Source organism: Mytilus galloprovincialis, chromosome 5 (assembly GCF_965363235.1).
Source record: "Mytilus galloprovincialis chromosome 5, xbMytGall1.hap1.1, whole genome shotgun sequence".
Lineage (NCBI taxonomy): Eukaryota > Metazoa > Mollusca > Bivalvia > Mytilida > Mytilidae > Mytilus > Mytilus galloprovincialis.
Window position 1 is genome coordinate 47254040 of NC_134842.1, and position 25350 is coordinate 47279389.

General features: G+C 32.1%; 1 long non-coding RNA gene across 3 annotated transcripts; it reads right to left on the reverse strand.

Moving 5' to 3' along the window:
• Nucleotide 1: 1 nt before the first annotated feature.
• On the reverse strand, nucleotides 2–24445 carry LOC143075930 (uncharacterized). 3 transcript variants are annotated; one of them, XR_012978471.1, is made up of 6 exons: nucleotides 24306–24445; nucleotides 19823–19948; nucleotides 18728–18805; nucleotides 4379–5690; nucleotides 1824–1916; nucleotides 2–44 (listed from the first exon to the last, which is right to left on the reverse strand). It is a non-coding gene; the product is annotated as an uncharacterized LOC143075930 (long non-coding RNA). The 3 variants fall into 3 exon arrangements; XR_012978472.1 differs by having other exon boundaries at nucleotides 24236–24436; XR_012978470.1 differs by having other exon boundaries at nucleotides 23245–24436.
• Between the last annotated feature and the right edge of the window lie 905 nt (nucleotides 24446–25350).

A 25350-nucleotide genomic window follows, 5' to 3' on the forward strand; every position in this document is an offset into this window, starting at 1 on the left:
CATTGATAGCCATACCACAGTGGTAACATCCTGTGTTATCTGATCTAGAAAAGAAAAAAAATACAAAAATAAATATGTAGTAAATATATATACTGTCTTAAGTGTTGAGGTACAATATCCAATAAAGAAAAATAAATCTAACATTAAGACGAAGTTGCAAGTGTTGAATTAATATTTCTGAATGCAGTTGTTTGCCAGCCCAGAATTGCATCAATTGAGGGCAGTATGTTTATTATACTAAGTGCTTGCAGAAACTAATCCTAACTACATAAGCCAAGGTTGTTTATAATTATTAGGATTTTAAATAGCATGAAACATAACCAGTGCTTAACAATTGTAAAGTATTGTGTAACTTATATTCAGAACTGTTAACGTTGGATTATGTTGCTTGATGAATTTGGTGATTAGATTTTGTCAGTTGTCATGGTTGTTGTAGGATTTTTCTTGGATTTCAGTATTTCTGTTATTCTACTTTTTTTGTTATGTATAACAGCACTTACAAAAAGATTTTAATCATTTTAATTAGCCAAACATCATGTAGTCGCCAGAAATATGGTCATTGTATCGAAGCACATGTGAATGGTTCCAGTATGAAAAGAAGATAATTACACTTTTGCGAGATATGAACAAAGAAATGTTTAGCAACATTTTGAAAGCATATATTTCATGCTATTATCATTGCATGAAGTTTTAGAAGAACAATAATGTATACAAAATCATACATGTACATGTATTATTGGGGAAAAAAATGAAAAGCAAAGGAAGGGTGCTTTGGCTGTTGTCTTTCATCCTAAGGTCATGGTCAAATGGTGAGTACCCTGATTTAACATAAGTGAATTTCTTTGTTAGTGTGAGTAACCCTGCAAAGACGCCATTGGCATTGCAACAATTAATAAAAGTATATTTCAGGTGTAAGTAGGATGACAAAAGTATCTCTCATATTTGGAACTTGTAGCTTAACAGTGGAAAAGGTGTTTTCTAGAATTGATGCCACAGTAAACCAATCTTATTTCTCGGATTTAAACAAATGAGTAAAGGTTCTGTGCTACAAGAAAAAAAAGTATCATAAGTATAATGTGTACATACATTTTGAAGTTATTTTGCATTTTTTACAAAAAATATTTACATGGTAATAATGAGAAGTTCTGTTAATATTCACATGCAAATTTCAAAAACGCACACATGACATAGAGGGAATAAAAAGCCATATCTAGTTGTTACAATGGTCAACAAATATGGTCATAATTTAACTTAGGACTCAATAAAAACCAACGCATCCCAGCTGGAGAAAACTCTGCAAATTTTGTTTGTTTTTGGATTTGCAAATTTTAAATTCTTCTTCTTGTCTTTATCATGTTTATGTGTTTACAGATTTTTTTACATCATTTATTAATCTCCCACATTCATGACATTTGAATCAAATGATTGATGATTTGAAACAATCACATGGTCACAGTGTGCCCACATATAACGCATCCAAAGACGATTGTGTAAGATTTATTTTAATTCATTCAGAAGTTATATTATAACTTGCTTATTTATAAAAATCTGACATTTTTTTTTTTAATGTTGCAATGTATTGTAATGAAAGAAAAAACAGTGTATCGTAATTTTCTGTCGATAAACACATCTACATATTTTGTTCTTGTTATCTACAGAGTTTTATAAAATTCTGTTGAGTGGTTTCAGAGGAGTTGGGATGACTAGAACAGGACTGATGGACAAAGTCAAAAACATTATACCCTACAGAACTTTGATCCATGGGTTATAATTAATGTACATGAAATAAAAATCTCAGACATAAGAGATTTTATTTTACTTACACACAATTTTCCATTAGGATCCCCCATGATGCAAACTGTCACATGTCAGTTCTTACCATGCTGACCAAACCAATCACTCTGTTTTTCTCGATACTGTGACAAAAAAGAAAGATACATGTATAACAAAGGTATATGTTCCATACTCCAAGGTATATCTAAAAGTAAATGTCCATAAAAACTGTCAATACAAAATCCCACTATCATATCACTATTAGGTAAAAATACCATTTTTTTTTTTAATCATTGTTAATGTTCCATTTTCTGTTCATCGTTCCAGAGTTTTATTTTTTTTACACTATCTACATGTATAGTATATAAATACAAATGGTGTTGTGATGTAAACAAATGACACCATAATGACATTTATGTGGTGAAAACAGATACTTTTGCAGTATAAGCTATTTATTTGTCTAGCAAATATGAATAATTGCATACAATTCACATTTTGTATCATAATCCTTCATGCTTAACAAATAAATTATATACATGTACATGTAATCTGGCATATTTGACTGCAAACACTGAATTTGACTGAGAATGTGTATGTATGCATTGAAAGAAGTGAGCTCCTTCTTTATACGACCGCAGAGGTTGAACCCTGAACGGTTGGGGCAAGTATGGACACAACATTCAAGCTGGATTCAGCTCTAAATTTGGATTGTGATTAAATAGTTGACACATCATAGGTTTCTGACACAGAATGAATGTGTTCTAATGAACTTAAAATTTTTGTTTTCTCTTAGAGCAATTCACTATGCTGTTGAATATTAAACCTCTCAAAAAAATGTTTGAAGAAATTTTCTTTTTTATTTATGAAATTTCAAATGAGAAAAATTGAACCCAATTTTTTTAATCACATCCCCCTTTCCCTTATTCCAAAACTAATCTCAATTAAAATTTGTAATGGAGTTTGCAACAATAACTACTCATTTAAATACATCATAAAATATTAAGATGTAAAAAAACTGCTTGTTATCACTGAATGGTAAAGATTATTTTAATTTATCAGTTGGTAGTAAAAAGTGAATATACATTGTATATTGTATATAACAAAGATTTAAGTTGATTCTGGACAAAGAAAGATAACTCCAATTAAAAAAAAATCTTGCTATTGCACAATATTTTGCAATTAGATATTTCTTGCTTACTATTCTGGACAAAGAAAGATAACTCTAATCAAAAAAAAATTTGCTATTTCACAATATTGTGCAATTAGATATTTCTTGCCATTGCGCAATACTGTGCAATTGAAAAGACTTGCTATTGCACAATACTTAATATAATAATTTTAGATCCTGATTTGGACCAACTTGAAAACTGGGCCCATAATAAAAAATCTAAGTACATTTTTGGATTCAGCATATCAAAGAACCCCAAGATTTCAATTTTTGTTAAAATCAGACTAAGTTTAATTTTGGACCCTTTGGACTTTAGTGCAGACCAATTTGAAAACAGGACCAAAAATGAAGAATCTACATACACAGTTAGATTTGGTATATCAAAGAACCCCATTTATTCAATTTTTGATGAAATCAAACAAAGTTTAATTTTGGACCCCGATTTGGACCAACTTGAAAACTGGGCCAATAATCAATAATCTAAGTACATTTTTAGATTCAGCATATCAAAGAACCTAACTGATTCATTTTTTGTCAAAATCAAACTAAGTTTAATTTTGGACCCTTTGGACCTTAATGTAGACCAATTTGAAAACGGGACCAAAAGTTAAGAATCTACATACACAGTCATGACAGTTAGATTCGGCATATCAAAGAACCCCAATTATTCAATTTTGATGAAATCAAACAAAGTTTAATTTTGGACCCTTTGGGCCCCTTATTCTGTTGGGACCAAAACTCCCAAAATCAATACCAACTTCCTTTTATGGTCATAAACCTTGTGTTTAAATTTCATAGATTTCTATTTACTTATACTAACGTTATGGTGCGAAAACCAAGAAAAATGCTTATTTGGGTCCCTTTTTGGCCCCTAATTCCTAAACTGTTGGGACCTAAACTCCCAAAATCAATACCAACCTTCCTTTTGTAGTCATTAACATTGTGTTTAAATTTCATTGATTTCTATTTACTTAAACTAAAGTTATTGTGCGAAAACCAAGAATAATGCTTATTTGGGCCCTTTTTTGGCCCCTAATTCCTAAACTGTTGAAACCAAAACTCCCAAAATCAATCCCAACCGTTTTTTTGTGGTCATAAATCTTGTGTCAAAATTTCATAGATTTCTATTAACTTAAACTAAAGTTATAGTGCGAAAACCAAGAAAATGCTTATTTGGGCCCTTTTTGGCCCCTAATTCCTAAAATGTTGGGACCAAAACTCCCAAAATCAATACCAACCTTCCTTTTGTGGTCATAAACCTTGTGTTAAAATTTCATAGATTTCCATTCACTTTTACTAAAGTTAGAGTGCGAAAACTAAAAGTATTCGGACGACGACGACGACGACGCCAACGTGATAGCAATATATGACGAAAAATTTTTCAAATTTTGCGGTCGTATAAAAATCTAAATTTTATGCATTTGAATAGTTATATACCTTTTATGGCAGGAATTTCATTGCAAACTCCATGATTATTAAAATCTGCTGAGGCTTGAGGTCCTTTAGGATATCCAGTTGTGATTGGTCTTAGTTGATTGTTCAGACTATATGTCTCTTCCAGACATGCATCTGATCCATGGTTTGATACAGTTAATTTTCTCTCCTGAATCTTCACAGAACTGAGCACACTGTAACATTTTCAACATCTCGAATCAGCTGACACTGCTCATGATCACATGCTGAGTATAATTCTAGCCTTTTTGGGTAACTGAGAAGTCAAGTAATGCAATGGTCTGCACGTCTACTCTGAGATGCACAATGTACATGACGTAGTTTAAAATCAATTTTAAGGCACTGCTTTGCTGCAGAAAGCTTATTATTACAAAACTTGGGCTGTTCATTTGACATACATGTGAATCCCTTATTATGAAGCTCTTCAATCATCTCTTCAAGTCGTGTAAATGTGTCATTTTCATCTGTTGCAATATTGTCTAGACCTTGTAAACTTGTTCTTTTTGAAGCTGCATATGTTTGTAAGATTCTATACAAGGATGATTTTCTTAATGGAGTAAAGTCAGTATTTTCACAATAAGAAAGATATATATCATATATATATTAACCATCTGTGAAAGACATACTGTTCTGACTACATCTGGAATACTTAGACTTTTGCCACAGAGTCCAATTTCATATCTGGTGTTTCATACATTTAACTAACTGATTGAACAAAACAGGAGTCAGTTAAGAATGCCATAGAATGTTTTAATTTGACAGTGTTCATCCTTTTTCTGGGGTATTTTTCTTTGACCATGTCAACTAATCCTGTGGTTTCAATATCTAATATTTAGACTGATAATACATGTAGCTTGAAATGTTAGGTATGTATCTGTTTATATCTGACTTTGTGTATTTTTTGGACAGAACAGCCAGCAGTTGCTACTTTAATACATTGTTTTCAGTCTGTATGTTCATCTTAAATAATGTTAATATAAATCCTTCAGGTAATGAAGTTGTAATTCCAGAAGATAGTTTTGCTTTCTTTTAAATTCATCAGACTGGCCAGGTGCAATTCAAATATGTGTGATACAACTTCCTCAGTTTTTTTCGTGTATAGTATCTTTTGGTGCAGTCTGATGTACTATTCCAAGTTGTTTTAGTTGCAATTTTAAGGAACTCACAGTATTATTTGAGATCAGTGTCAAACAGTTATTAACATTACCAAGTTGATGATCAGTACATGTACTTCCCTGTGCCACAAAAATTCTGACGTCTGACTCCAATTTGATATCTGTGAATCTGTAATAGATCCCTGAAATAAAAGAATACAATTAACAGATATCTATGAACATGATACATTAATAATTCTTATAATAATATGATTTGCATATATCAATAAATACTTGAACGGGATTGGTCAATTTCATTATTCCCCCTTGGTTTACACTTCAATAAATATAAAAAAGAAGATGTGGTATGAATGCCAATGAGACAACTATCCACAAAAGACCAAAATGACACAGACATTAACAACTATAGGTCACTGTACGGCCTTCAACAATGATCAAAGCCTATACTGCATAGTCAGCTATAATAGGCCCCGATAAGACAATGTAAAACAATTCAAACGAGAAAATGATACATTAATAATTCTTATAATAATATGATTTGCATATATCAATAAATACTTGAACAGGATTGGTCAATTTCATTATTCCCCCTTGGTTTACACTCCAATAAATATAAAAAAGAAGATGTGGTATGATTGCCAATGAGACAACTATCCACAAAAGACCAAAATGACACAGACATTAACAACTATAGGTCACTGTACGGCCTTCAACAATGATCAAAGCCCATACCCCATAGTCAGCTATAATAGGCCCTGATAAGACAATGTAAAACAATTCAAACGAGAAAACTAACGGTCTATTTATGTAAAACAAGAGGCTGTCACAACAACAGCAAACCAAATTTATTAACATTTATTTGTATCCTGCCAATATCACAAGAACCATAACTGATGAACGGTGAAAATGAAAATCGTCAATATCAAATTTGACCTCCATTTTGTCATCAGTATCAACATATTAAAATTTGAAAAGCTTAGGTTGAATGGTTCATGAGTAAATGCACGGACACAACTGGAAAAGCCATTTTTCAATCTTTCAAGAACCATAACTCCTGAACGGTAAAATTCAAAATCGTCATTATTGAACTTGACCTCCATTTTGTCATCAGTAACAACATATTAAAATTTGAGAAGCTTTGGTTGAACAGTTCATGTGTAAATGCACGGACACAACTGGAAATGCCATTTTTCAGTCTTTCAAGAACCATAACTCCTGAACGGCAAAAGTCAAAATCGTCATTATTGAACTTGACCTCCATTTTGTCATCAGTAACAACATATTAAAATTTGAAAAGCTTTGGTTGAACAGTTCATGGGTAAATGCACGGACACGACTGGAAAAGCCATTTTTCAATCTTTCAAGAACCATAACTCCTGAACGGTAAAAGTCAAAATCGTCATAATTAAACTTGACCTCCATTTTGTCATCAGTAACAACATATTAAAATTTGGGAAGCTTTGGTTGATAAGTTCATGCGTAAATGCACAGACACGACTGGAAAAGCCATTTTTCAATCTTTCAAGAACCATAACTCCTGAACGTTAAAGTCAAAATCATCATTATTGGACTTGACCTTCATTTTGTTGTCTGTAACAACATATTAAAATTTGAAAAGCTTTGGTTGAACGGTTCATGAGTAAATGCACGGACAATATTTAGTTGCTGCCCGGCCGCCCGCCCGACCGGTTGCCCGCTGTACATCCCCAAATCAATAACCGACATTTTTGTCACAAAAATCCGGTTAAAAATGAACGAACAACAAATATGTAACACATAAACAAACGTAAAACCACTGAATTACAGGCTCCTGATTTCATGTTTCTGAAACCACTTTCATAAACTTCAGTGATCTATTCATGCGCAATACACATGCATAAAAGGATCCCAGGATTTTCATCAAATTGAGATTGAAAAACAAATAAACATAACAGTAGACTTTTTTCTATTTAATGCACATATAACAGAAAAAAACAAGAATGTGTCCATATATAGTACACGGATGCCCCACTCGCACTATCATTTTACATGTTCACTGGACAGTGAAATTGGGGTCAATACTTTAATTTGGCATTAAAATTGGAAAGATCATATCATAGTTAATATGTGTACTAAGTTTCAAGTTGATTGGACTTCAACTTCATCAAAAACTACCTTGACCAAAAACTTTTCTTTATTCATTTATAGTTACAGAATTAATTTTTTTCCTAGTGTGCCAAATAAAAATAGATATGTGCTTTCAGTTACCCAACAATAAGTCAAATGAATGAATGGTTCATTAAAGTGCAACCTGTATATATACAAAACTAAATATCTAGTACAAAAAATTAACTATTTTTTTATATTATATTAAGTAAAGATAAAGTACTAGTAGTAAAAGTAGCAAAAAAAATATCAATTTAAAAACTTGTTTCATGGCACTGAATGAATTAGTCCCTGTTATTTCTTATCTTTACATCAAAATGATACGTATTTTTAACAAAGTTATCTAACAAATAGTCTATTAATGCGTAGTTTTCTCTAGGTATATTTTTTCTGTCTACCGTCCGTCTGTTGTCATTATCGTGAAAATGCGGATTTTTGTCATATCTGGTCCGGTTCCGATCCGTAGTTTACACAAAAATGTGCAATGGCGGCCGTAGAAAAATTTACGAAAAAAAATCCGAGAATAAACATTGTTTGACAAGAGATTGTGAATGAATAAGACGCTTTTAATGCATTAAATGAATTAAACATAATCTTAAGCCAATTAGGATCACTTTTTAAAGAAGTATCAAACTTATTTTAGCTCAAAACCAAAATTCTCGCTCTCGTATTACCGGAAGAGAAAGAAAGTATTTTTTGGAGACTCGAGTTGCACAAATAAACGACCTTTTAAAAAATAAAAAAATCGTTTTAATCTTTGAAATTTCATAATACAAAACATAGATTTCGAATTGCTTTTGTAATTGAATTTTTCCATGTCGAAATTGGTGATTGCAGACACGTGGCAAGTGTCAGCTTGGGATATTCGCATCCAAACAGTTATCACCCTGAGGGCAATTAACACCTGGCTATTCAATCTCTTAATTGCCTTTAGTGTCCGACTTAAAGGGATTACAATTAAAGGTGATTTAATTTTTATGATTATAATCGATAATAGATGAAAGTTCAAAATTGAGGACAAGTAAAATAGCATCTTCAAAATAATTATAGCGTCGCGGGAATTATTATAGCATCACGGTGAAAAAATATAGCGTCGTGGTACCATGACACTAAAACGGCCTGGGGAGAACACTGTCACCCTGCTAAGCCGAACCATTTTCTTTGTAAAAGTTATCTCCCTATTCACTGTTTTTCATCTGTGTGCATCTCCTTCGTAACAAAAAAAGATATCGACAAAATTCTTTTTACAAATAGTTCGTTACATCCTCAGTAATTTTTGGCTTATTTGGATCGGAGCGATTCAATGAAATTTTTATGGAGTTATCTCCCTTAACAAAATAAATTTGTCGGTATGTTCATTTAACTCATAAACAGTTAACCGTATAACCCTGGAATGTTTTTATTTGAGTCCCCTAGGTCCTAACTTAGAACATGAGGTCAAGGTCAAAGGTCAAGGTCAAGTTCTCAATTGTGACTTTTGCTTGTTTTTGCATTTTCTCCGACACTTTGAAAGATACATACTTTTTTGCATTTTCTCCGACACTTTGAAAGATACATACTAAAGAACAAGTGCAAAATGTAAGCTTTATTGTAATGAAGATATGCTACATTTAGTCTTATACAATTTAATGGCATCTTATAGGAGTTGTTGCCCCTCAAATGTCTTGATATGAGGTTATTTGATTATGACTTCAACTAAGTTCATTATAAAGGCATTTGACCTTGTACAAAAGATTAGGTGACAAATGACCTTGAAAAATGACTACCGGAAGTGACCTTGAGAAAACCGGAAGTAGCCTTTTTTGCAATTTTTCATCTCAAAGTACCCAGAATCAATATATTTTGTCATATAGATACATAAACTGATTACTGGAGACTAAACATGACTTCCAACAAACCGGAAGTGGCCAATTATTTCCCCTTCTACATACAATAGTATATAAAAACTATATATTTTTGGAATCAGTGTGAAATAAGCTATCATATGAGACCGGAAGTGACATTTATTTCACCGGAAGTAGCATATTATCTCCCTTTTATCACTCAAAAACATAATTAAACCATTATTTATCTCATCAGTATGAAGAAACTATCTTCTTATCAAAATTTCTTTGGTGTGGAAAGACTTTCAATTGTTCTCTGAACAATTGGTTTTTAATTGTATTTGTTCTGATTATTATTATTTTTTTTTTTTCCGCCACATTCTAAAATTTTTGTTTCACAATATGTCGCTTAGATATTTTGTATATTGTATCGTATAGTTTATACGGCTTTAAATCTCACCCTGCTAAGACGAACAATTTTCTTTGTAAGAGTTATCTCCCTATTCACTGTTTATCATTTGTGTGCATCTCCTTCGTAACAAAAAAAGATATCTACAAAATTCTTTTTCTTAATTGTTCGTTACATCCTTAGGAATATTTGGCTAATTTGGATCAAAGCAATTTGATGAAATTTTATAGGAGTTATCTACCTTTACAAAATAAATTTGTCGGAATGTATTTTTAACTTATAAACCATTAACCGTACGGAATGTTTTTATATATATGAGTCCCCTAGGTACTAACTTAGAAATTGAGGTCAAGGTCAAAGGTCAAGGTCAAGTTCTCATTTGTGACTTTTGCTTGTTTTTGCATTTTCTCTGTCACTTTGAAAGGTACATATAAAAGAACAAGTGCAAAATGTCTGCTTTATTGTAATGAAGATATGCTACATTTAGACTTATACAATTGAATGGCATCTTATAGGAGTTGGTGCCCCTGAAATGTCTTGATATGACGTTATTTCATTATAACTTCAACTAAGTTCATTATAAAGGCATTTGACCTTGTACAAAAGGTTAAATGACAATTGACCTTGAAAAATGACTACCGGAAGTGACCTTGGGAAAACCGGAAGTAGCTTTTTTTGCAATTTTTACATATAAAAGTACTCAGAATCCATATATTTCGTCATATAGATACATAAACTGATTACTGACGACTAAAAATGACTTCCAACAAACCGGAGTGGCTAATTATCTCCCATTCTACATACAATAGTATATAGAAACTATATATTTTTGGAATCAGTGTGAAAAAAGCTCTCATATGAGACCGGAAGTGACATTCATTTCACCGGAAGTAGCATATTATCTCCCTTATATCTCTCAAAAATATAATTAAACCATTATTAATTGCATCAGTATGAAGAAACTATCTTCTTATCAAAATTTCTTTGTTGTGGAAAGACTTTCAATTGTTTTAATTTTCTTTGGTTTTTCTTCTGACATCAGACTCAGACTTCTCTTGAACTGAATTTTAATGTGTGTATTGTTATGCGTTTACTTTTCTATATTGGCTAGAGGTATAGGGGGTGGGTTGAGAAAATTAAAATAATACAAGACTAACAAAAGCCAGAGGCTCCTGACTTGGGACAGGCGGCGCAAAAACGCCTGCATTTTTGCGCCTGTCCCAAGTCAGGAGCCTCTGGCCTTTGTTAGTCTTGTATTATTTTAATTTTAGTTTCTTGTGTACAATTTGGAAATTAGTATGGCGTTCATTATCACTGCACTAGTATATATTTGTTTAGGGGCACTCTGAACGACGCCTCCGGGTGCGGGAATTTCTCGCTACATTGAAGACCTGTTGGTGACCTTCTGCTGTTGTTTTTACTTGTTGTGGTCTCTTTGACACATATCCCATTTCCATTCTCAATTTTATTTAAAAATGTATAACTGTATAAAATTAAGATTCATACACAATTCCGGGAAATTTCATGAATGATTTGGTGAATTTACGTCATGGCAATTTAGGCAAAACACAATGTCATACGATAGAAAACTTTCAAAGGGAAGATTATTTCGTTACTTGTACACTTCAAATTCAGTTTATATCTAGTTAAAATGAAGTTTTTGAGGTAAGTGCTATTTCTTTTTAAATCCTGTTGCATTTATCGGACATTTATGGTTTTTAGAAAGTAAAGATGGTGGCATACTCCTTAGTTACAATATTCCATTGTGCTTTTGGTGGTAATCATCAATTAAATGATGTTAATTAATAATCGCTTATGATTGCCTGAAGAATTATAAGGATTAAACATATTTTTTCTAGAGGTTATTGATGTGTAAACTGGGTCTCTTACTCACAAACAGGGTTTACGCTGGCAGTTGCCATTTTCGTATTTTGAAAAAATAATAATTGTGGTGAATAAATTCCATCATTTGCAAAAGAATTTAATCTTGTTTATTTGGTTTGTTTTGAGTTTCTCAGACTTTACCTGATCAGACAATACTCTGAATTGACCTTAAGCTTGTTAAAATTTTGACAAAAAATCAATAATCAGGTGATTGCATTTAAGATGGTACCTAACACAACAGGGAGATAACTCTGTAAAGTCATCTAAATGTTTTAATTACGTTGTGTTGTAAAAGGAATATTTAGCTTCTCAATGATCAAAATTGGTGTTTGTCAAACTGCTATATAACCAGTGTAATTCTTCTGACAAAACAGTTGGTTCAAAATTTTTGAAATTTTTATATTTTTGTTAAAGGGTCAAAGTACATACTTGACAAAATTTTATGAAAATTAAACGAGCCAAATCAATTTTAGTGAAAGTGTTGGGTACCACCTTTTAAAATAGCTATAAGCAACAAAGAACTAATCGATGAAGGTGTTAATTGTATTGTTTGACAAAATGATATGATTAAATGACATATATGTCACATGTCACATAAAGGATTTTACCACTTTGCATCGCATGTGTTTAAAGCCAACTTTTGGCTCTGATATAGATAATTGATTTGAAATGGTCTTTTTTCATTAAAGTCGTTTTGGCGATGCATGTGTTTCAAGGATAGTTTTTACGTCTCAACTTTTTCATATTTTTACGTCAACTTTTTCATATCATTGGTTTGGAATAGAAAACTGTCCGGATGAAGGAATATATTCAACAGGTTGAGATCAACAACTCAAATGCATGTTAGACCTTCAATGTATTTTTTTTTTTTACTACAAATGTAATGAGGGATCCATTACAAAATTTGTTTTGTTTTAAAAAAAATAAGAAACCTTTCCTAAAGAGCTTTACATCTATCTGCAATTATAAGGTCAGACATGTCCAGGAATTTATTTTCTTCCTGAACTTGTATCTCTTCTTTAAAAGTGAAAGTAAGTGGACCCCTCTTTAAGGTAAGTTGTTCCAAATATAATGGATCCCCCCTTCCCTATAAGCTAAAAAAGCAAAGAGCTTATTTTAAACCAGATGCTCTGCATGGCGCAGCTTTATATGACCGCAGAGGTTGAACCCTGAACGGTTGGGGCAAGTATGGACACAACATTCAAGCTGGATTCAGCTCTAAATTTGGATTGTGATTAAATAGTTGACACAGCATAGGTTTCTGACACAGAATGAATGTGGTCTAATAAACTTAAAATTTGTTTTTTGCCTTTGAGCAATTCACTATGCTGTTGAATATAAATCCTCTCAAAAATATGTTTGAAGAAATTTTCTTTTTATTCATGAAATCTGAAATGAGAAAAATTGACCCCCCCCCCCTTCCCCCCCCCAATTTTTTTTTCACATCTCCCTTTCCCTTATTCCAAAACTGATCTCAATCCAAATTTCTAATGGAGTTTGCAACAATAACTACTCATTTAAATACATCATAAAATATTAAAATGTAAAAAAAGTGCTTGTTATCACTGAATGGTAAAGATTGTTTTAATTTATCAGTTGGTAGTAAAAGTGAATATACATTGTATATTGTATAAAACAATGATTTAAGTTGATTCAACTACTATTCTGGACAAAGAAAGATAACTCCAATTGAAAATTTCTTGCTATTGCGCAATATTGTGCAATTAGATATTTCTTGCTATTGCGCAATACTGTGCAATTGAAAATACTTGCTATTGCACAATACTGTGCAATTGAAGATTTCTTGCTATTGCTGAATACTGTACGTGCAATTGAAAATTTCTTGCTATTGCACAATACTTAATATAATAATTTTGGATCCTGATTTGGACCAACTAGAAAACTGGGCCCATAATAAATCAAAGCACCAAAGGGTGCTATAGGCAGTTAATCAAAAAACCCAAAGGCAAACTTGGTAAAGGTCAGATGAATAGTGTCAATTATTTATCTCAGGCATTGTTCTCAGCTATTTCTAAAGTATCAAATAATGCTTGTACAGTAATGTTTATGTTATGCAATCGTACTACTTTCAAAAGTTATTTCCAATTTATATTTATAAAGATTCAATGTTTGAGATTATACACATACAGCTGTCCTATGTTAGGGGAGAGTTTTGTGCCAGTTAAGATGTTTAAGCCACCACATTCTGTATGCACCTGTCCATAGTGAGGACCCACTAATGCAGGGCTTTCCCATGAAATTGAAGTAGAAGGCTCAATTAAAATTATAGGCGGCTGTAACATGCGTTCAGCGAAGCCAGACGCGGCCCACCAAGCTATAAGCTTGGTGCCTTACGGCAGGGGGTCTAGGGCCCCTCAAGGCCACCAGAAGCTCTGGCATAAATAGAGCATGAAATCCTGCATTCTCGCAATCTCCTGGCACCTAATTTCATCTTTCAACTGACCATTTTTTATGTATGAAATTTAAGAAAGAAATAAAAATCTCAAAGAAATTTCATTTTTTTTATGTTATAGTTTTTTATTTTTATTACCTTATGCTTAAAATTCATTTACTTTTAAAGGAGTTTTATTTATATAATAATCCGGTTTGTTATAAATCTTGATCGATTTATTTTGCATAACTACGTGAATTTGTAAACAAATGACCCCCCTCTTCTCTCTAGAGACTGTTACGCGTATTTAAATCATACAATTATTTCTCAAGCATTGACAGAAAATTGATATATCCTCTGATTTTTTATTTTTTTTTGTAAACTGTTCAATAAGTCTGATACATAAATCATTTGGAAATGTTATTTATTTGAGGTCGAGTCGACAATATTCTACTTTCGTTTTTGACCTTGATTCTCTGAACACCACGTGGACTTTGAAAAATGAACTTCAAAAGATACTGTTTTCCAGATTCTGAACAATCTACTACACTTTCTTTAATTTGACTGATATTATTCCATAACATAAGATTGTCATCCTATCTGATTGTCTTCACGTTTTAAAAGCCAAAAAAAAAGCCAACGAGTTAATGGCCATTGGAACGTCTCTATTGTTATCGTTTAATGACTACCGGAACCTCTCTCTTGTTATCTTTGAAAAGAAACGATGCATTCTGACTTTAAATAGACAACCAATCAGTGACCTGAATTCATGTGAACTATATTTAGCCCACGGAAAACACTGACTTTTCACCCTTGTTTATCGTGACCGCGACTTTGCGACAATACGTCTCTCGGCTGCCTGTAAACATTTGAAAAAAGATATTTTTTATCTTTTTGAATTATATTTTTGTCAGTGAAGTAGCCGGCACTTGAAGCCACCGAAAGCCCTAATCATCAGAATCCTCTCAATTTAAAAGGTACGTAAATTTCGTCTTCTATGTAATTTGAAATTGCCGCCAACTTATTACTAGACTACAGTACTGACGTATGTAATACGTATCGATGACAAACAATATTCCTACGACTTTTGCCATTTGGGAAATGTAAACGACTCATCTTTATAGATTTTCGGCGACCAAATATTTCATACAATTGTTCTTTGGCATCTTAGCCAACAGCACAGGGGATAATAAACTATAGAAGGATTTCTATCGAGCACTACTTCCTATGTGCATCTTCAAAACTTTTGGGAAAATCGACGACCATTTAACGTTTTTATGATAATATTTTTTATATTCCAGAATAAAAAGTATGACAAAAGTGTCCAATTAGTTATAAATAACATGATAGCCAGCCAGATAATAAAAGTGGCACATATTTCAGCATTTATTGGGTAGAACATAAATCTAGGGTGCTCGCATAAAGCAGCTTAACTGCTTAAAAATCTAAGTACATGTTTAGATTCAGCATATCAAAGAAGCCCAAGAATTCAATTTTTGTTAAAATCAAACAAAGTTTAATTTTGGACCCTGATTTGGACCAACTTGAAAACAGGGCCAATAATCAAAAATCTAAGTACATTTTTAGATTCAGCATATCAAGGTGTAATACCACCATTGATTTTCCCCTATTAGTCTTTGTTAAATTTGCACTTTTCAAAAAAATGTGCAGAATTTATCTTTGTTTCAAATAAAGAAATACTTGGCATGAGTAAAGTTTTATCCTGTCCAGTACTATAGAAAAAAATTCACATAACATTTAATTACATATAAGAAAATAACCATCATTGGAAGTTAATCAATCAAATGTCTCCCCTTATTTTATCTGTGTACAAGGTTTAGTCACCATGTAACCTCAAGATTACAAAATTTTCTATAGAAATCCAAAATAAAAAATAATGGTGTTTTGAAATACCCAAGACATATGTTTATGACACAGAAATGTTTTTACTGTAATAAAATGTAGGATTAATTACCTACAACTGTCAAATTCAAGGGAATATTTTTTTAGACCTACTTTCGTATACAACCGGATGTGACGTACCATGATTTGGTGGTATTACACCTAGAACCCCCAAGGATTCAATTTTTGTTAAAATCAAACTAAGTTTAATTTTTGACCCTTTGGACCTTAATGTAGACCAATTTGAACACGGGACCAAAAATTAAGAATCTACATACACAGTAACATTTTTTGTAGATTCGGCATATCAAAGAACCCCAATTATTCAATTTTTGATGAAATCAAACAAAGTTTAATTTTGGACCCTTTGGACCCCTTATTCCTGAACTGTTGGGACCAAAACTCAATCCCAACCTTCCTTTCATGGTCATAAACCTTGTGTTTAAATTTCATAAATTTCGATTAACTTATACTAAAGTTATGGTACGAAAACCAAGAAAAATGCTTATTTGGGCCCCTTTTTGGCCCCTAATTCCTAAACTGTTGGGATCTCAACTCCCAAAATCAATCCCAACCTTCCTTTTGTGTTGATAAACCGTGTGTTTAAATTTCAATGATTTCTATTTACTTATACTTAAGTTATTGTGCAAAAACCAAGAATAATGCTTATTTGGGCCCCTTTTTTTTACCCTAATTCCTTACAGTTGGAACCAAAACACCCAAAATCAATCCCAACCTTCCTTTTGTGGTCATAAACTTTGTGTCAAAATATCATTGATTTCTATTCACTTAAACTAAAGTTATAGTGCGAAAACCTAGAAAATGCTTATTTGGGCCCTTTTTGGCCCCTAATTCCTAAACTGATGGGACCAAAACTTTCAAAATCAATCCCACCTTCCTTTTATGGTCATAAACCTTGTGTTTGAATTTCAAAGATTTCTATTTACTTAAACTAAAGTTTTAGTGCGAAAACCAAAAGTATTCGGACGACGACAACGACGCTGACCCCAACGTGATACCAATAAACGACCAAAAAATTTTCAATTTTTGCCATCGTATAAAAAGTAGTGTTTAGTGTTTCTTCATTACAATTTACAATGTAAACTAAAAGATGAGTTTGAGAATAATCATAGACAACAATAGGGCAAACTCATTTTGGTTGGGGGAGGGGGGGAAGATAGAAAGAAGGGAAATTTCAAACAAACAGTATATTTATGATACTTGGCGAATAAAATAATAAAGTGGCGAAAAATATATTGTTCTGGCGAAAGAGGTAGCAAAATTAATGATTGACCCAGGGGAAACCCTGCTCACAAACTTGACATATATATACAAATCTGAATATTTAGTTTGTGAGTTAATCGCCCCGGTTTACACAGCCATTACAGCAATAACCTCTAGAAAAATGTGTTTAATCCTATAATGTTCATGATGTTTGCAAGTATTGAAGGTATATAAAACTCCATGTTTTAAATTTCTCAAATAAACCAATATTAAGGTATTATCTTAGGCTACATGAACATGCTAATTGTCATCATATTCATGATATTGGATGGCTGTGAGACTTACTGTATCTATCCTAAATTTCTAATCAACAATAATTTTATAAAAATTTAAATTATATAAAATTATATTAAAATTGGATTGTGATTAAATATTTGACACATCAAAAGTTCCTGACTTAAAGAATTTGATCAAAGAACTTAATATATGACATGTATGACATTACATTACCTTCTGTATTACCCAATATTCTAAATCTAAATACACATGGTTAGATTCAGCATATCAACCCCAAGAATTAAATTTTTGATAAAATCAAACAAAGCTTAATTTGAACATAAATTTGGACCAATTTGATACAAAGGCTCAAAATCAAAATCTAAATATAGCCAATATGATTAATTTTTATTGAAATCGAACGAAATTTAATTGGTCTCTGAAATTTAAGAAAATTTGAAAACTGGACACAAACACTAAAATATGGATACAAATTTCATTTTTTCTTCTTATTAAAATCAAACAAAGTTTAATTTTGGACCCTTTGGATCTAAATGTGAACTAATCTAAAGGCAATTATTATTAATTTCTTTGTCGTCATTGCTTGTGGAGAGTTGTCTCATTGGCAATCATACCACATCTTCTTTTTTTTATAATATTGGACTTTTTGGACTTTAATATGGATTAATTTAAATTGGTTCAAAAATAAAAAATCTTAATGCAGTTAGTATAAGCATATCGTAGTACCAGAATAATTAGTTTGTGGTGTAATCACACAGATTAATTTGGGATCCTTTGGACCTCAACATGCTCAATGTGGACCAATTTAAAAGTAAGGCCAAATTTTCAAAATTCAAATACATTACAGGAATCCAAATGGTCACCTCATGTACATTAGTTTTCAAAGAGGATCATCTATGGACCATTTCACAAGTGTTGTCCTGATTGGCTCAGAAATTCAGAGGATAAAGTTTTAAAGATTTTTTTTATCATGAATTACTTGTACTTCAATATATATGTACTTCTTATTGGCTATTCAGTTTGAGAGGAGAAGATTGAAAGATGTAATTTGAAGAACAGCAGATGTAAAAATGCCAGCTGCTACTCATCCAACAAGAGCTCACAAAGCAGTTGAAGTTATTATCCATCATTGTCCATAATTACCTTATCACTGGTTTGAGATGCATAAACATATTTTCTTTTCCTAGTATTGTAATGACTCTCTGGATCAAATTGATTTTCCTGCAAAAATTATGAAATTTTAACAAGAAGGCATGCAATGTCATATTACAAATACCAATTATCCCCCTTGTAGTTCCAATTTTCTGCTTACAGGCAGTACATGTACATTGTGTAGGTGTTTGATAGATCTGAAAAGTGCTCAGATATTACAAGTTATCACTGTGAAGCTCATACATAAAATAGTCAGTATAAGAAGTAGTTTCAGAGAAACATGTGACTGAAATTGAGTCACTGAATTTTTTAGGACCAACTGGCCAAGGACAAATGGAGTGACACAATATAGCTCCTACTTTTAGAGTTAACACAGTTCTATTTACAGATCATTACATAAAAAAAAAATTTAAAAATCATTTGAAGTCCTTTTCATGCTTTTCGGGCAGATCATTACATATTATTTTTTTTTCAATTTCATTTTAAGTCCTTTTCGGCCAAGTTTTCATTTATGCCAATCAAGGTTACTTTTTTTTTTTAATTTTTGATCATTTCCAGATCATTGACAAATTAAAACATGAATATTTAATCAAAGCATGCAAAGTATTAACAAGAATGTGTCCATAGTACACGGATGCCCCACTCGCATTATCATTTTCTATGTTCAGTAGACCATGAAATTGGGGTCAAAACTCTAATTTGGCAATTAAATTAGAAAGATCATATCATAGGGAACATGTGTACTAAGTTTGAAGTTGATTGGACTTCAACTTCATCAAAAACTACCTTGACCAAAAACTTTAACCTGAACGAACAGACAGACAGACGGAAGGACGGACGGTCGGAAGGACAGACGCACAGACCAGAAAACATTATGCCCCTCTACTATCGTAGGTAGTAGACCATAAAAATGTAAGAACTTTACATTTTTGATATATTAGATTTTTTTCATGACTTACATGTACTGGACTAGACAATCATAATGAACTACATGTACATGTATAAAGTATACATTACATGTACATGTTTATAGCTACATGAACTAAGAACATTTTTTTTAAAAGTTTTGTTTGTACATGTACATACATCTATTAATGGCTCCGGTGGTACTTGTACAATGTAGCTGAGCTGGTTAATTCTCTTCCTCAGTCATACATGTAGCATTCTTTTGACTGCATCTCTTGTATATGTTGTAGCAGACTATACATAATCCTGTGCAAATTGAAGAAAAAAATCATATGTCATAAGCTGTCCATGTTACGCAAACATTTGAAAATCATAATAAACAATGATAAACTGCAGCTAATATTTTCCACCTGAAGTAGAAATTAAAATAAAATATATCTATCATGTTCAGTTCATCAAAAAATGTTTTACCCATGTGCATATATACTACATACATGAACATGTATGTCTATGTGTATACATGTATATTGTCATGATTGTGTTCAATACTATAAAATTGTGATAGGAGTAAATCGGTAAAAAGATTGTGAACAGCTGGATTCATATTTATGATTAAAACAACATTAATAATAGTTTTTTTTTCACTATTATATTATGAAGAAAAAGCTACATTTGTAGTACAATTATTTATGGATCTCAGAAAGGCTGATCCTGAAGTCCCTTTCTTACAAGTGCAGTGTTATCGCCAGAAGATAGCATCCCATTTGGCGTAAAAAAAAATTAACTGTGTCATTTGTCGCGTCTCAGCGATGCTCTATTTCCATTGATTTCCTTTATGTTATACATGTATATGTTTATATTGTTCAATTCATTACTGAGAATACAATTAGACTAATCACTAATACCATGAATACAGTTGCTTCAGTTTGTTTTATTTATTCATTTATAGTTACAGAATTATTTTTTGCCTCTTGTGCCAAATAAAAATATATATATGTGGTTTCAGTTACTATAAGTCATGAACATGATGAAAGTAAAATGAATGAATGATTTATCATAGTGCAACTTGTATATATATACAATGATAAACATATAAATATCTAGTACAAAAAAGAAACCTTTTTTTTTTTATATCAAAAGAGTAAAGAAAGTGTTATAAATAGCAAAAAAATCTCAATTTAAAAACTTTTTTCTTCATCATGTCTATGAAATTCATTGTTTCAAGGTACCCACTTGGGCCAATGATTTAGTTCCAGTTGTTTCTAATCTTTACATCAAAATGATATATATATTTTTGACAAAGTTTTCAGAAAAATAGTCTTTTTATGCGTAGTTCTCTATCGTGAAAATGCGGATTTTTGTCATATCTGGTCTGGTTCCGAACCGTAGTGTGCAATGGCAGCCAAATTTTTTTTTAACAAAAATGAGTCCAACAATAAACAAGAGATTGGGAATGAATGACGCTTTTAATGGATTAAATGGATTAAACGTAAACTAAAGCCAATTATGATCACTTTATGAAGAAGCATAAAATGTATTAAGCTCAAAATCAAATTGTTCGCTCTCAATCGAAAAGTAGTACCGGAAGAGACAGAAAGTATATTTTGGAAAGTTGTAAAAATAAACCAACAAACCTTTTTTTAAGAGAAAAATGGTTTCAATCTAAGATTTTCGTAATACAAAACGTAGATTTCAATAAATGCGACGAAAATATTCATGGGACTGACGGAAGGACAGACAGAGGTAAAACAGTATACCCCCCCTTTTTTAAAGCGGGGGTATAATAAGAAATGGGTTGTCCAGAAATTTTTCAGTATTTACGCAAGAAGAGTTAATTAAGGAAGAGGTTGTCTAGAGATATTCACTTAATTTTATTCACATTTTTTGGGGGTTGATGTAAATATTTTTTTCTCTCATATAAACTAAATGTGTATTTTTAATTATGTATAAGAGGTAATGGATATTTTTTATACATTTTTTAACCAGTTGAACATTTTGCAGGATTGTTGGTTTAAAGGGAAACTTCGCAAAAAAATCAAAAATTGATATTATGTCCATTCTGTATAAAAATGCTCAAATTTATAGATATTAAAGTTTTATTCCGCTAGATAAGAGATCACCATTGATTTTAAATTTTGAGTATCAATTGTCTGCATTCCGCTATTTTGTCATCTTCTCCGATAAAAAAATCATGATATGTCTATAAACCACAAAGATTTGAAGAAAGTAGAAATCTATTTACATATTTTTTCCAAGGGTTTATTTGGAAAAATGTAATATATACTCGTTGTCAATAGTAAAGGACAGATTGGAACATACCAGATATTGATTTAAAAAATGTACGCACTTGTTGTCGATTCGTTTATACGCCTGGATAGAAAGTTACGGAACTATAGCGTAATTTAAAATATATACATGTATACATTGAACATAAGAAAGGAACATACATTTTGTGTAAATTTGGGTAAAAGTTTTGTAAATAGACTAGTCAACGTATGCCAACGGTATGTAATCAACGAATTCGATAGACTTTTGTATACCAAAAGAAGAAGAAGAAGAAGAGAACCAATTTGATTTAAATACAGGTCGATATATAACTTGCTTTGGTTCATCAAAGTTATGAACATAGTAAAATCACAGATTTATATATCAAATAGATTGTTCTCGAATAAAGGAAGAAATTCGTCATCATGACAATTGTTCCGACATTCATGTAATATATATATGCAACTGGAGGTACACTGATAATCCCCAAGGGATGTGAATATTTTCTAGGAAAACTATTAAGTATTACGTACAGTTTCAAATCAATTTCGGGATTTATTTTCTTTCTTGATATTCAATGACAGCAACTTAAAGAATAAACTGCTTGTCCGCTTTAGGGGTATTCTTGCCAGTTGAACAGACTTATAATTACATTCAAAAATAGGGAAAGATGACATTAAATTCGTTGTCTGTTGTTTTTAAGTAAAAGTTAATTGAATCATCAAAGTTAATATCCTTTGGTCTTGAATGTATGTTAACTAATTAATGTGTTTTTATAGGCTAGCTCAAATCCTCATCCAAATAATATAATCTATATGTAATAATCCCTTCCTTCCACACAGAGATTTAATGCCAAGCAGTAGACATATAGGTACTAATTAAGTAATTAAATGAACAATAGATAACAATAATTAATCATAAATGTGAAAAGATGTGAAAACAAAAGTATTAGTACATATTATATTCCGCTTCGGTAGAGTTATCTTCAGATAGTTTCAGATATTAATTAATACATGGCTTTCAAAAGTCTAACTCGTACATTTTTTTGCCTAATTAAGACAATCAAAATGCTTTGGTTAAGCTATTTCTAATTTCTAAGTTCCCCTTTTTTATGAGACATAAATCAAGGACAAGCGGTGTATATCATTTCATTCTGACACATGAATTAGGTTTCCACGGCGATCTATTTTTATTCGTCACCAACTTGAGTATGTACTTTAAATGTGTGTATTAAATGCTCCCTTGTTTTATAATCCACTGATCCGAAAAGACAGTCACACCTGGCAAGGTGTGCCCTAGAGGCGTGGTTAAATACTGAAGTGCAAATAACAATTTACCTTTCAACAAGCCATCTACGAGTATTGCCACAGAACCGTGAATACACACACAGTCATAGCAGAGGTAGTAAAAGGTCAATCAATAAGAGTACACCAACATATTGTCTTAACAGATTATTGTACGTTAATTTATTCACTTAATTAGTCCGAAAATGCATTAATTAAAAATAAATTTATAACTTTTTGTGTTGTCTACAAAAATAATTCAAATATATACGTTTTACATAGAAAATTTATCTCATTAATGTGTACAATTGCACGTCTGTGTGTTTTATCTTCTTATTATCAGATGGTTATTAGATAAAGCATAAGTCATTGGTGAGCTTACAATTACGTTAAAATATGATTAAAAGCCAAGACTTTTAATGATTGTATTTTAAATCCCAGCATGCAAAAACCAGGCGAAAACGTCACGACCTACAGGAAGTAGTTAATATTTTTTCATTAATTATTGCAGGGCTTCGTTGTTTCTTATGAAGTTTTTGAAGTAACTATGTTATTAATTACCTGAAAAGAAAAATTATCAAAACGTCAGTCATAGAATGTTGGGAAAACTTTAGATAATAAACTTTTGCATTCTAGCTGCTTGATGCGTTTTAATGCATGCTAAAATCTAGTCCAAATAATTATGACGTCTGGCAAGGCTATTTTATTTTTTTTCTGGGACGACTTCCTAAAATTAGGTGTCAAAGTTCCCCCCAAAATTTGCTCTCAAACTCCAGATGTAAAAAATGGCTTCGGCGTTATGACGTCGTAGGAAGGCGTCCCAGAAAAAAATTAAAATAGCCTTGCCAGACGTCATAATTATTTGGACTAGCTAAAATCCAACCCCCATAATAGATCATGAATTTATACATTTTTAGAATTATTTATATTTATTTTATCAAATATTATAGGATGCCGAATTGACTTTAAATAGGTGCTGATTTGACTAGTTCCGATTTAACAAGGTGCCGATTTGACCAGGTGCCGATTTGACTTGAAGTTGTACCCATTATAAATTGCCTTCCGACAGAATTTCGGCTGTAAAATCTCGTCTCTGTCCACATTTCAGTCCTAACCTTTTGAAATGTGATGTAACATCCCCCTGGCAATCAAACAACTTTACTAAATGTGTGCCATGAAGATGTAAACATAAGACATAAATTGATAATGTTACAGCATCCATGTTGTATACAGCGCCATCTATAAATAGTTCTAAAGGGAGATAAGGTAAACTTCTTCTTCTTCCAAATTTTCACATCCTTTGTAGGACAACCACACCGTTACGGCGTGTAGAACAAAACCCACCACCATGAATGTAGGAATATAATATGTACACTATATATTGAATAATGATATCCTCCACTAATATATACAGGATCACTTTCTAGTTGCACAGAACGGGCAGATTTAATACTGCTGTTCCTCAATCCCAATCTTAACCAGCGCATACCAAATTTAAAGCACAGAGAACTTGAGAAAATACGTCGAGGAAAACGCACCAGAGAGGAAAACTGCACATTGGGACAATTCGTGCCAACAGGCCATAAGATTGAGGATTGAGGACGTATAGAAGAGGGACGAAAGATACCAAAGGGACAGTCAAACTCATAAATCTAAAACAAACTGACAACGCCATGGCTAAAAATGAAAAATACTAACAGACAAACAATTAAAAGTATACATGACACAACATAGAAAACTAAAGAAAAAACAACACGAACCCCACCAAAAACTAGGGGTGATCTCAGGTGCTCCGGAAGGGTAAGCAGATCCTGCTCCACATTTGGCACCCGTCGTGTTGCGTATGAGATAACAAATCCAGTAAATAGTCTAATTCGGTAGGTCACATAGCTTGAAGTATGCATTCTTAGTTGCGTTAAAAATTGTTAGGCTAGTTACCGGACATATATACAGGGGGGATTACAGTGGCGGATCCAGAACTTTTCATAAGGGGGCCCGTTGACTGACCTAAGGGGGGCTCCAGTCATGCGTCAGTGATTCCTTATATAAGCAACCAATTTTTCCCACACAAAAGGCGGGCGGGCCCCCAGGCCCCCCTGGATCCGCCTATGGGTTATATATGTTTACGTAGTAAAATAGTAAAAGATAAATGTTGTAAAA